The 12,360-nt window shown below is 36.1% G+C and overlaps 1 protein-coding gene across 3 annotated transcripts in view; it reads right to left on the bottom strand.

Annotated features, from left to right (window-relative positions):
- The window catches only part of CORO1C (coronin 1C), a 68,446-nt gene that overhangs the window by 51,577 nt on the left and 4,509 nt on the right, over window positions 1-12,360 (bottom strand). Inside the window, exon 2 of one of the 3 annotated variants that reach the window (XM_015597319.2) lies at window positions 11,817-11,886. The exons of the other annotated variants lie outside the window; for them this stretch is intronic. The gene's annotated coding sequence lies outside the window, so the exon portion shown is untranslated. The remainder of the gene's footprint in view (window positions 1-11,816; window positions 11,887-12,360) is intronic. 3 annotated transcript variants of the gene reach the window in all.

The following is a 12,360-nucleotide window of genomic DNA, read 5'->3' as shown; positions in this document are numbered from 1 at the left end:
GATACACAAATGTCCTATAAGCACATGAAAAGATGCTGAACATCATTAAGTCACTAGGGAAATGTAAGTCAAAACCACAATGAAATACCATTTCACATCTACTAGGATAGCTAGAATTAAAAAGTCAGAGAATATTAAGTGTTGATGAGGACACAAAGAAATCAGAACCCTGTACACTGTAGTGGGAATGTAAAATGGTACAGCTTCTTTGGAAAGCAGTCTGGAAGTTCCTGAAATGATTAAACAAACAGTTACCATATGACCCAGAAATTCCACTCTTGGAAGAAATGAAAAAGAACTGAAAGCAGGTACTCGAACAAATACTTATACATGAATGTTCATAGTAGCATATTCACAAAAGCCAAAGAAAACAACTCATATGTTGAATATCAAGTAGAAGAATAGAAAAACAAAATGTGATACAGTCATATAATGGAATACTATTTGGCAATAAAAAGGAATAAAGTAATAATATCTGCTACAACTTGAATGAACCTTGAAAATATTACACTAAGGGAAAGAAACCAATCACGAAAGTCTATATATTACAATTCCAGTCATAGGAAAATCCAGAAAAGACAAATCTATAGACACAGAAATTAACTTAGTGATTGCTGGAGTGGGGGGCAGTGTAGGGAGATACGGGGTTATAGCTAAAGAGTACGGGGTTCCTTTCTGAAGTGACAAAAGTGTTCTAAAATGGACTGTGGTAATAACTGCATGTATTTGTAAATATACTAAAAAACAATGAACTGTATACTTTAAATGTGTAAATTATACAGTATGTGAACTATATCTCAATAAAGCTGTTATTTAACTTTGTTTGAAGTACCCCCCACCCCCACTTTTTTAAGATTGAAGTCAGAAGTTCCTCCTCCCACACACACACACATACACATATCACATTCTCTTTATCCTTTCATCTGCTGATGGTCACTTAGGCTGTTTCCATATTTCGGCTATTATAAATAAGGCTGCAAGAACAAGGGGGTGCAGATATCATTTCAAGATAGTGATTTTGTTTCCTTTGGATAAATACCCAGAGGTGGAATTGCTAGATCATATGGTAGTTCTAATTTTAAATTTTTGAGAAACTTCCATACTATTTTCCTTAGTGGCTATACCAGCTTACATTACCACATAAATTTCTAATCAATAGATAACATACTCCTGTTTTTAGCTTCGAGAAAATCTAAAGCTGACTACCCATATTCACAATACTTAACGGCTCACTTAAGGAAACCAAAAACTATTAAAATTTTATTTATATGTTGGGTGAACATCTTGATCAAGAACACGCTGTAAAAATAAGGTCTACTTCTGTGGTTTAAAGATTTACATTCTATAAATATCGAAGGAAAGTTCACTAAAAATCATTCTCAGAATAAAATACATTCGATTGATAATCCTCAACCACTAGGACAGTGTAAAGGCATGCTTCTTATGATACTGCCGCCAATTCGAGTTAAACATAGAAAATTTATTTCATAGGCCATACACAAGGTATATGTTAGGTGTTAGGAGAAAAAAATGTAGACAAGACAGGGTGTTTCTACCGTAATGACACCAAATAAAATACACTCAAAACACCTGAGTAAATGTTACTACATTTTCTCTATTCTATTTCCACCAATCTCATTTAAAAAATGACAATTTGGACATTTTCCTGTTTATTGAGAAGTTATCTGTTTAAAGATTCCAGCAGATGTAACTTCTATAGTTCATATGAAAGGAAACACATCCTGCTAGGAACACATACAGGAAAACCCCTACTAGTAGCAAAATCCTGCTCGGCATATTTTCTGAGACCAATCCCAACCATCAACTACTCAATGGCTCACTAGGCTGAGAATGCGCCCTAGCCAGAACCCAGGAAGACTCCAGCTTATCAGGGAAAGAACATGTTCCCTCTGAGTTGCTACTTTTATGGCAGGTACTTTTTAATGTGGAAGAGATCAGATGCATTATTTAATAGAAAATGGCAAGTAGAATAAAAATGAGGAAAAAAATGTCCTAAAATCAGCTATTTATATGGCAATGCCAATAGTTAAAAATTCCTTTTAACAAGCCAGAAATGTAATATGTAAGCCTACATAGAATACATAGTCACAAAAAAGCAGACACCCAAATATGGGAGGTACTGTGATTAAGTATAAGAATTCATTTCTGGATATGAGATGGCTGAGCTTCTTTGAATTTTCTTACAAAACCTACCAGTGACACTCGAAGAGTTCGCCTAACAAATCATTTTCACTGCATCCAATTCTTTCATTAACAGATTCATATATGAAACATTTCAAGAAAAGAAAATACCTAATTTATCTACTTTAATCGAAGTTGCTTTAAAAAGGAAGAGAAAAGACCACATGCAACATTTGTTATAAAGCATAGCAGAAAGTTGGAAATATAACATATCTCTTAACACAGCAGCTGTGGCTGAAAGAGATTTGCACTCCACTGATAACATTAAGGTGTTAGAAAATGTTTTCTCTAGAAAAACTGTTGACCATTTAAGACGACTGACTCCAAGTATGGAACAGCCTTGATGTTGGTTCAATTTATCATGACATCAAGAATGGTAAGAATAAAGGGGTGGGTCGGAGAGAGCAAGTTTTAAAAAAAAAGGAAGAAGAAGAAAGGGGGAAAATTCACACTCATTATAGCCTTCCAAATAGTATCATCCCATTATTCATGCAGGTAATAGGTAAGATGCCAAGAATGAGGCATATCCATTACAAACACACTTTGTTTAAATTCAATAACCCAATATTTTGTCTTAAAATGTTTCTAAGAACCAAAAGACAAGAAAATACAAGTAAGACCTACCAAAAAGTATTCGGCCTCAGTCCTTACAGAAGCCTGGAGTGGAAAGGGTTCCAAAGCTCATCTAGTCCAGGCCCTTCATTTTCAGCCCAGAGATATTATGTGACTCGCCCAAAGATAAAGGACTTCTGAGAGACACACAATGTCCTTGAACCACAAAGTACAGGGCAGTTCAACTGTCTATCCCCTGAATTTTCATGGTTTTTCAATGACAAACTCCCCATCATACATACAATTTGGCTTTCCCACAACAGCCAAGAGTGCCACTCAGAGCTCTTTCATGGGGGTGCGCTGCCTTCACAACTTTGTGCAATTTTTAAATGTGAAATTGCATTTTGCTCAGACCATATGAGTAAACATGGAAAATTCAAAATACAGAAACTGGCTGTAAGCATTCAAATATACTGAGACAAACGACAGAGAGTATTAGGTATGCCAAAGGAAGCATATCCTTACTTCTGACTGAAAACCCTTAGGCGTAAGCCAGAGGACTATGTGCTCAATTGTTCAAGACAATGGCATGAAAAGACAGGCATAAAACACTGAAATTATATATATCAAGGACAATTTCTAAAAGGTGAAGTATAATAAAGAGGTTTATACTTTTTAAAGCTTTCTAAGAACTCCTATTTTTACATTTTACAATTTTGCACTCATTTTAGAAACTGTTAACAGAGATATTGGGGACCACCTGATGTCAATCAACATAAGCACTGACTAATTATTTAGAGCAGAATGTGAAGCTAAGAAAATGACTGCTAAAAATGAAGTCCGACAAAAAATGAAATGGGCTATATACATAAAGCAAATAACCATGAGGTACACTTTAAATATCTTACAATTTAAGTCATTTATACCTCAATAAAGCTGCAATTTTTTTAAAAAAATGAACATATGAAAAAATAACAAAGATCCTAAATACAAAAAAAATCCTCAAATTAACTTTCACACTGGTATTAAAGAGAGACCCCCCTTATCAACTAAAAGATGCCCTAATGAGGCCTGTAACTCACTTAAAATATAATAAATAAGAATGACTTTACAGAAGATCTATAGTTACTAAAATCTGAGATTATAAGGTTTTAGGGGTCATCTCTTGCTCTTCAATGACAGAAATGCATATTTTTATTACAATATCAAAATAAGAACAGATTTTTTTTTTTTACCTGAGATAATGGGTAAGGATGATGTGTTTACAATCCCTCATCTTCCCAATTTTCTGCTTATCAACAGCATCTTTATAAACACAAACACCTCCACCCTTCCCTGGAGCTTTGAAAAAAACTGAAGAAACCTCCATCACGGAGACACAGGCAGACACTAACAGTACAGAGAACACTGTAGAACTATATAAAATCATCATCTAAGGCTGCAGTCATCTCCCTAAAGTGCACCACAGGAGACTAGACTCAGAAGCTGAACTCTGCCTCTCCCTTCAAAGAGCCAAATTAATCCCAAGAGTTCTCATCCCAACTGCAGAACTTTTACAGACACGGCTGACACAGCAATCTCACTTAAAAATTAATGATGAATGTGTTTCAAAATACTTTCTATACTGATGACCTACTTTTCTTATCAACAACTGGTAAAAAGCACATTGTGTCTGACTGTCCAAACTTGCTTAGTCTGTTTGCACTACTTAGTCAGATGGAGTTTCTCTTGGAATAAAATTTTAATAATTATTTGGCAAAATTCTTATACTGGGAAATGAAATTACTGGACTCTCAGATCTTTTATTTTTTAAGGCATTTTTATGAAGACGCTCATAAAAGCTAGTCACATGCAAAACTAGCAATGTCAGAAAACAAAGTAATCACCTTCAACTGAAGAATTTCAGTCTTTCCTTTTAAATACCCTATACTGTGGACAAGCAGTGATTAAATAAACATGCTTTTGACGATGTTTCAAAGGAACAATAAGGCACAGTAAGAAAAACTCTGGCTTGGATATCAGACACGAGTTTATCCTAACAGTCACCTACCTACTAAATATTTTGATCCTACGGTTGTTGGTTTCTTCTATAAAATAGGAGAACTAAAATATAAATGATTTCTAGAGTCCTATTATAATCTAAAGCTTGTAAGTCTATAGGAAATGATTTTTTCACTGGGATCCAGTCCACATCCCCCTAACAAAACAAAATTCACTGAGAATCAAATTAGTTACTAGCACCCACAGGGTTATACATATAACACATATACTCATCTGTGAATGCTGAATAGGTCTTTAATCCCAGTTATTCATTACTCATTCATTCAACATTAAATTATTTATTGAGCTTTGACCATGCACCCGGCATCATGTTAGACACTGCAGATGCAATGGTGAGCAAGCTGACCTGACTCTTGCTCTCACAGAACTTACAGTCTACTGGAGGAGACGAACCACAACCAAATATTCCCACGAACATTAATGTGGGGTTGGGACAAATGTTAAGATGATGAAGTACACAAGGAGAGAGGATCAATAACCAAGGCAAAGAACCAGCTCTCTGTACTAGCGCCAAAAGAGCCTTCTCTTTTCAAGTAGGGTGTTTGAAAGAGTAAACACAGGAAAAATATTTAAATTACTTATTGTACTTTTCAGATTAATAACTGGATCTGTGGCTTTAAAACTAAGAGAGTTTGCCAAGAAAAGTGCCCGGAACCTGAAGGTAAGCATATTAAGCATGTTATCTGAAAATGAAACTAACACTTTAAAATAAAAATCTCCCTATGTTTCCAGAATTTTCAGACATCTGATAGAAATTGGAAAATATACCAATTAAAATCTTACTGCAACTTAGGACAAATCATTTCGTCTGTCTGATTCTTTTTGGTAAAATTACAAACTATTTCCTTATCAGCACACCTCTTTTCTAAAGGGGGAAAAAAACACATAATATCAGTATCTATAACAGAGTTCAAGAAACTGTAACAATGTAACTCATTGGGGAAAATATAGTTACAACCAAATAAATACTTTTTGTAACCTCTAAAACACTGAACTACCAGAAACACACACACAGACACGATTACAAAAACAATTCTCTTTTTGTGATCGCTTATCACAACATCAATCACTAATATGATATAAACCAAACACTATCACTTTTGAAATTTTAACATTGCACAAATAAACTCTTAAATGAGATAATTCAACATTTGAAATGGTTCACAATTTCCTCTATTTTAAGTTACTTAGTTCTTGTCAAATTCTCAAGTCAAAATGAATCCAAACACACTGAATCCTCGGAGCTCCATGAGCCACTCAAATGCCCTGAGACCTACCCAGTGATTCCTCTGGGGCTGGGCCTGAAGCTCTCAGACCAAATCATCAAGTGAGACAATGACACTTTCCAGTCAGTTAGTGAGTGCATTAAAGGATGAGAAACCTCAAGAAGAGAAATAGTAAAGGTAAACTCAGCTGTTCAATGGCTACTTTAACTTTAAATCCTCATCTTGATACAAATTATGGTTCTTCTCATATTTATTTTAAAAAAAAAAAACTCTCAAGATGAAAATATGCTTCCACTAGGATGTGCCTTCACCAACATTTTTTCTAAAGTCAAAGTTGCTAAATGGACAACAAAACAAAGCCTTAAGAACCCCATGCTATCAATATTTTCAACTGATTCAAGATGTCAGTTAAGTAAATTTGCAATAAGGCACCAAAATGTAATATTACCCTGTTTTTCAACAGAATTCATGCTTTAAATAATCAGAACTCCAAAATTTGCTTGCAAATAAAACATTTCAACAAAATAAATACACACACACACACACACACACACTTTGCTAACATTTATTTATAATGAAAATTATGAGGTTAGCTTTTCATAAGATAATAAGCAAATGTTTAAAATTAGCAGTCCTATGCCATAGAAAACTTCCTCTTTATTCCTTTCATCTTCTATGAAAATGAGAAGACTGACAATTTCATAAGTGTATCAGGTAAAACTGAAATTCAATTATTCAACTAACATTTACTGAGCATCTACTGTGTGCCAGGCAGTGTGCTGTGAAATGGAGGCACAAAAAAGTGTAAGACATTCTCTTCCTTTCAGTGAACATGCAATATAGTGGTACTGGTGTTCACTTTCATAAACTGGAAAATAATAATTCCATACTTATATTTTTAAATTTCTACTCATATAACCTAAAATGTAATTAGTATTAGCATAGAAATCATTAACACTAGTGACACCTACAAATTACATTTGCATCTACCTTTATAACTCCATATCCAAACTATATTTACATTTTACTCAAATATATAAATGTACATTGTTATGATGACTTTCCACAACCTGGGCCATCCTGCCTGTCCATCTCACACTACTCTTCCCCAATTACACCTATTCTGAGTCATCTCAGTGCTATTTTGCACACTCATGGACAGGGCCTCACCCTTAGTTTCCAGAAATACCGAATCTCCAACACCCTGTCCTCTCACCTCCCACAGAGCTCAGTACCCACAAAGAACTCAGCACCAAGAATTAAACACTTGAGGGTTAGGGGGACCTTGTAATAAATGTATTTTTTAAACTACTGCACATTTTATAAGTAAATCAAAACATTAAGCCTGCAATTAACACTGTGTTAGGGCAACTTTTTAAATTGCACCAGAAAAATCAGGTCCCAACCTAATCCTTATTCCACTTAGCTTCATAACTTGTTTGAATGAGAAGAGGTCTTTGGAAATCAAATCGCTCAAACCCTTCAAAGAGGCAAATTTCAGAGAGACAATCTGTTTAATAAGGAACCTCCTTTTTAAAAATATGAATATTGTATTTCTATAAGGGTTAAGGGACATGAGTGAAATAAAATAATATAAATAAGGCCCATAGCTGTCCTAACACTGAATAACAATGATAGTTTCGTAAAAATTGTGGCCATCCAGGAACACATTAGTGGAAATAAATTTGAACCATTTGCTTTGCTACTAGAATTTAAAGGTGATCAAATTAACCCAGGGTGTAGAAGCTTCAAATTAAGAGAGAAGAAAGATGAAGAACTTGGAGGGCTATTGTGGCATGAGGCCTCAGGATGCCCCACAGCCTGCAGACAGGCACCTGAGAAGTGGGGCATAGTTCTTTACTTCTGTTTCACATGACTCCCAGCTCCCCAGATCCAGAATCCCATTATCACCATTAACAGTTTCAAAAGCTGTGCTGTGAATTAAACAGATTTCTTCAGTCTAGGCTGGGAATTTACCCACCACTTGTAATACTGAATCTATACCCAAAAAATGCCATCTGAGTTCCAAATAACTAAGACTGTGGAACACAAACCAGTCTTGGGGTGAGGACTGAATGTACACCCTGCATCCAAAACAGAAACTGCATCTGGGCTCCCAACCATTCACTTTTAGAGAGTCACATGGTCCACAACTATCCTTCGCAGGCAAGATGCTTTATTTGTTCCACTTAACAATGTAACTCAGCCCACAGCATGCAAGATATATGCAAGCTATCTCGATACTACATGATCAAACTGGAAGTCTTAGGGTAAAACACACACACACACACACACACACACACACACACACACACACACACCCCTTACACTTTATCTTTTCCTATAGTAGCACTATACAGCAACAGTGGCTCAAATAAGAGCTTAAGGGATGGTCACTCTATTTCTAAAATAGCCAACACATATCTTATTAAATATCGCCCCTAAAGAGCTGAGGCTAGCACTAATTGGCTCCGACCTCTCTCTTGCTTGCCAAGAAAAACTAGGATGACAACATTAAGGTAAAGACACTACCAACCGCAAATTAATTCACCATTTAGCCTGTAAAGTGACTAGTCTCTTAATAAATTCTTCTGCTTAACGGAGATGATAGCTCAAGTTTATATGTGTTTTTCAGTCACCACTCAGGCAGCATTTGAGTTTTTATATTACTAAATCAGCCTTAGTTCTTTAAGTTCCTAAGAATGAAAGGAATTAGAATCTTTAACTAGAAAAGAATGCTTGACCATTATGAAAAGGAATTTAAGTATCTTTCATGTGAAGTAAGCAAATAATGGTGATTAAACATTTGTCCTAAGGAGAGGATGTTTATAAAGTTTGTCAAGAACCCCTACAATGTCAAGAGTGAAAAATACACCTGCCAAAGGCTTCACTCTCCCAACACTTCCTTTCCCAAGTGTGTTTATGGCCTTCCATGAAACTGAAAAACTATGGCTTTTTCATCCAGGATGAAGACCTCAGCAGTTGTCAAAACATGTGGACACAGATCTGATTCCACAATGGGGTAAAAAGGCCCTCACACCAACCTGCCATGTGCCCACATTCCCAGTCTGTCTTGATTCCCCAGAAAAAGAATGATTGTACTGTGAATCAATGATAACTTCTGCTAATGCCAAAGGGTTTTCATTATGCCTGTTACAATCTATGTAGTTCTGTACTGGATGTGTGTTGTTCCTGTTAAACTTAGTATTTGCATATACATATGGCCTAATGGTGCCAATTATTCTGGTAAGACACAATGCAAGGGCACTTTTGGAGTATTAATGATTGGTCTTTGAAACATTTGAGGTAAGTCTTTACAATCACTGCTTACTAATGATCAGATTATAAGATTGAGAAAATGAAGGGGATCAATAAAATATTTCAAGGAACTTTACATTAAAACGAGTAAAGTCTACCACAAGCTTATCCAATAGATTCCATGTATTTTACATTTTCCAAAAATGCATCTAAAAAACTTTCAGAAAATCTGGACCAAGCTTAATAGATTAATACATGTACAATCTTAAAACGTGAGAAAAAACAAATAAACATTGGTACTATCTACCAATTGTGATGATGAACTTAAGAGATAAACTGTAGGTAGGTTCAGTTTGAAATCTGGCAAAAGACTATGGTGGAAGGTTAAGAGAGAATTGCTGCACTGGTTCAAGGACTAAAAAGGGAAAGCCAACATCAGGTTCACACTGTAAAAATATTTTTTTAACTCTATACTATAAATCTACACTACCAACTATAAAAGTAAATTCACACTACTCAAGGAAGGAGGTGGTAGAGGACTGGGGGAGGAAGGAAGGAACAAGTTAAGTTCCTGATCTTGGGCAAGTCTCTCAAGCTCCTATGACTACAGTCCCCTAGTGTGAGATGAGGAATAGACCAGCTAGGTACTTCCCACTCAGGCTGTGATTCAGAGTCACCAGGGAGCTCAAGCCCAGGCAGCTGTATTTATAAAGGTCTGCAGCTGATCCTCAAAGGCAGTCAAGAATGAGGACCTCTGGACCTGAGAAATAATCTCCCAAATCCCCCTAAAGGTGGTTGATATACTGGTGCTAAATATGATCCATTATTAATAAATTTTTTTAAAAAAAAGAAATGTAGATAACTGCATGACCAAAAGAGAAAAAATAAATGTATAGTATTGTGAAATTACTTCCTTCAGTCTTACAAAATATACGCCTCCTACTCCTATTTATATTCTAGTTTCTCTCACTTTGACCTGTGCATTAATTTGATTTAATTTCTCTTTACTGTGGCAAACAGGAAGAACTGTTTTTGTTATTAATAAAATTTAAACTGTGCATTAATTTGATTTAATTTCTCTTTACTGTGGCAAACAGGAAGAACTGTTTTTGTTATTAATATAAGATTCAAATGACAGGACTAATTTAACATCCCATGAAACTACTATGGCTTTTCCCCACAAAGAATGTTACACTTTATCACAATGCTGCCTGCCATTCACATTATCACCAGATGAGTATCTCACACACTGCAGTGCAATCTCCTTTCAAATCTTAAAAAGATGAATCATTTGCCAGGAACTTAACCTTTGTCTTTAAAACAGACAGACAGACAGACAGACCGAACACTGAACGTTCAAGCATAAGGCCTGAATAAGAGAAGCTTGTCTGAACAGACATTTCTAATTCAGATAAAATGGCAAAACACTACCTCATTTTTACCACCTTTCTATGCTAAAATTAGACATTTTTTTCCTCTTCAGTGATTCAACTTGATTCAAAGTCTAAAATGCTGAGGTGGGAGTGGGAATCCATATATTTATAGCTTAGCATCAGAAATAAAATGTATTACGCTTACTCTATTTGATTCTCCACAGTTCCATTCAGTAACAGACATTTAAGAGTGAAGAGCAAGGGAACACAGTGCTACTCATTACTAAGCACTTTATGTACTTTTTCTCATTTAATCTTGACGATAACCCAGGAAGGTAGTCATTAACGTCTCATACAACAGAAGAGGAAACTGAGGCTCAGGGATGTGAAGTAACTGGAAAAATCACAGCTACTAAGAAGTGGAGCCAAGAATGAAACCCAGCTCTATCTGGTTCTAAAGGCCTGCACCCTTCATAGCCTCAAGTTTCTCCAAATACAAAACTCTCTTAGAGCAAGAAACTATATAAGGTATTTTTCTTCTCTTTACTACCTTGCTACAATCCAACCACTTCAATGGACTCAGTGCAGAAAATGCACCCCAAATGGCCAACTAGTTTCTCCTAAGTCTCAGGAAGATACTAAGTATTTTAAATTAAAGTAGTAAAGTGAATATAAGAATACAAGAAAGAACTAAAGACTACTACTTGGGTCAGATGCTCTAAGAAAAGCAAGAGAACATGAACAAAAGAATGAAAAGGAAGAAAGTATGCACCCTTACAATCAGTTTATACCCTTTAACAAGCCTGCACAGGGGTAATTCCAGTACTGACAACTCAATACCATCAGGGCTGGCCCACCGCATTTGGTGTGGCTAAACAGTACCAAAGTAAAAGTGCTCCCTGGCCATCTGCCCTACTGTGAAGGCTGTGAGCCAGTCATTACTGTTCATTAGAGGAAAAGAACCTGGATGAGAATGTTCTGCCCTCAGGAAAATGTTTCAAACACCGAGTTTTACAATCTGAGTAATTTTTTGGTAAGAGCTTAACTTGGATGCCAGAAAGGCAGAGGGGAATTACCCCGTACTTCATGTTATTCTATCACAGGCAACAAAGTTGTGAATAATAATCGAGAGAAACCCACTGACCTTGGGATCTTTCCAGTTAACTTCAATAATCATTCATTCAGTAAATATCCATTAGGCTCTGGAGACCAAGCTGTGAGCAAGAGAACAGAGAATCTGGTCTGCCTTCCATGTGAATTTCCTTCTCACATTCCCCCCTTCTACGGGAAAGCGTCTTTCAGACCATAATCTCAAGTTCGGGGCTAGATCCTTGGAGCAGATAGTAGTGATGAATGTAGGATGCATGAGGGCAGAGACAACATCTGCCTTCAAGAACAAGGAAGGTTTCATGGAGGTTCCCAAAAGACAAGTATGATTTGGCAAATGGAAATGGGTGGGATAATAAGTGCATCACGAGTAGACCTGAAGGTTGGAATGTTTCAGGGAATGGCAGTGGGGATGAAAACATAGGAAAGAGTAATGAGAGATAAGGCAGGCTGAAATCAGAGACGCTTCAGTCTACATCACATTCAGAAGTCTGAACTTTAACTATAGACAATGGGGTGGGAGACCACTATGGATTTAAACAGCAGAATGACACTGTTCCCTGATGAACCCTTTTGATCTA

The sequence above is a fragment of the Pteropus alecto genome, unplaced genomic scaffold, assembly GCF_000325575.1.
Source record: "Pteropus alecto unplaced genomic scaffold, ASM32557v1 scaffold259, whole genome shotgun sequence".
Lineage (NCBI taxonomy): Eukaryota > Metazoa > Chordata > Mammalia > Chiroptera > Pteropodidae > Pteropus > Pteropus alecto.
Note: the sequence above shows the minus strand (reverse complement) of the source record. Positions and strands in the feature narration are given on the sequence as shown.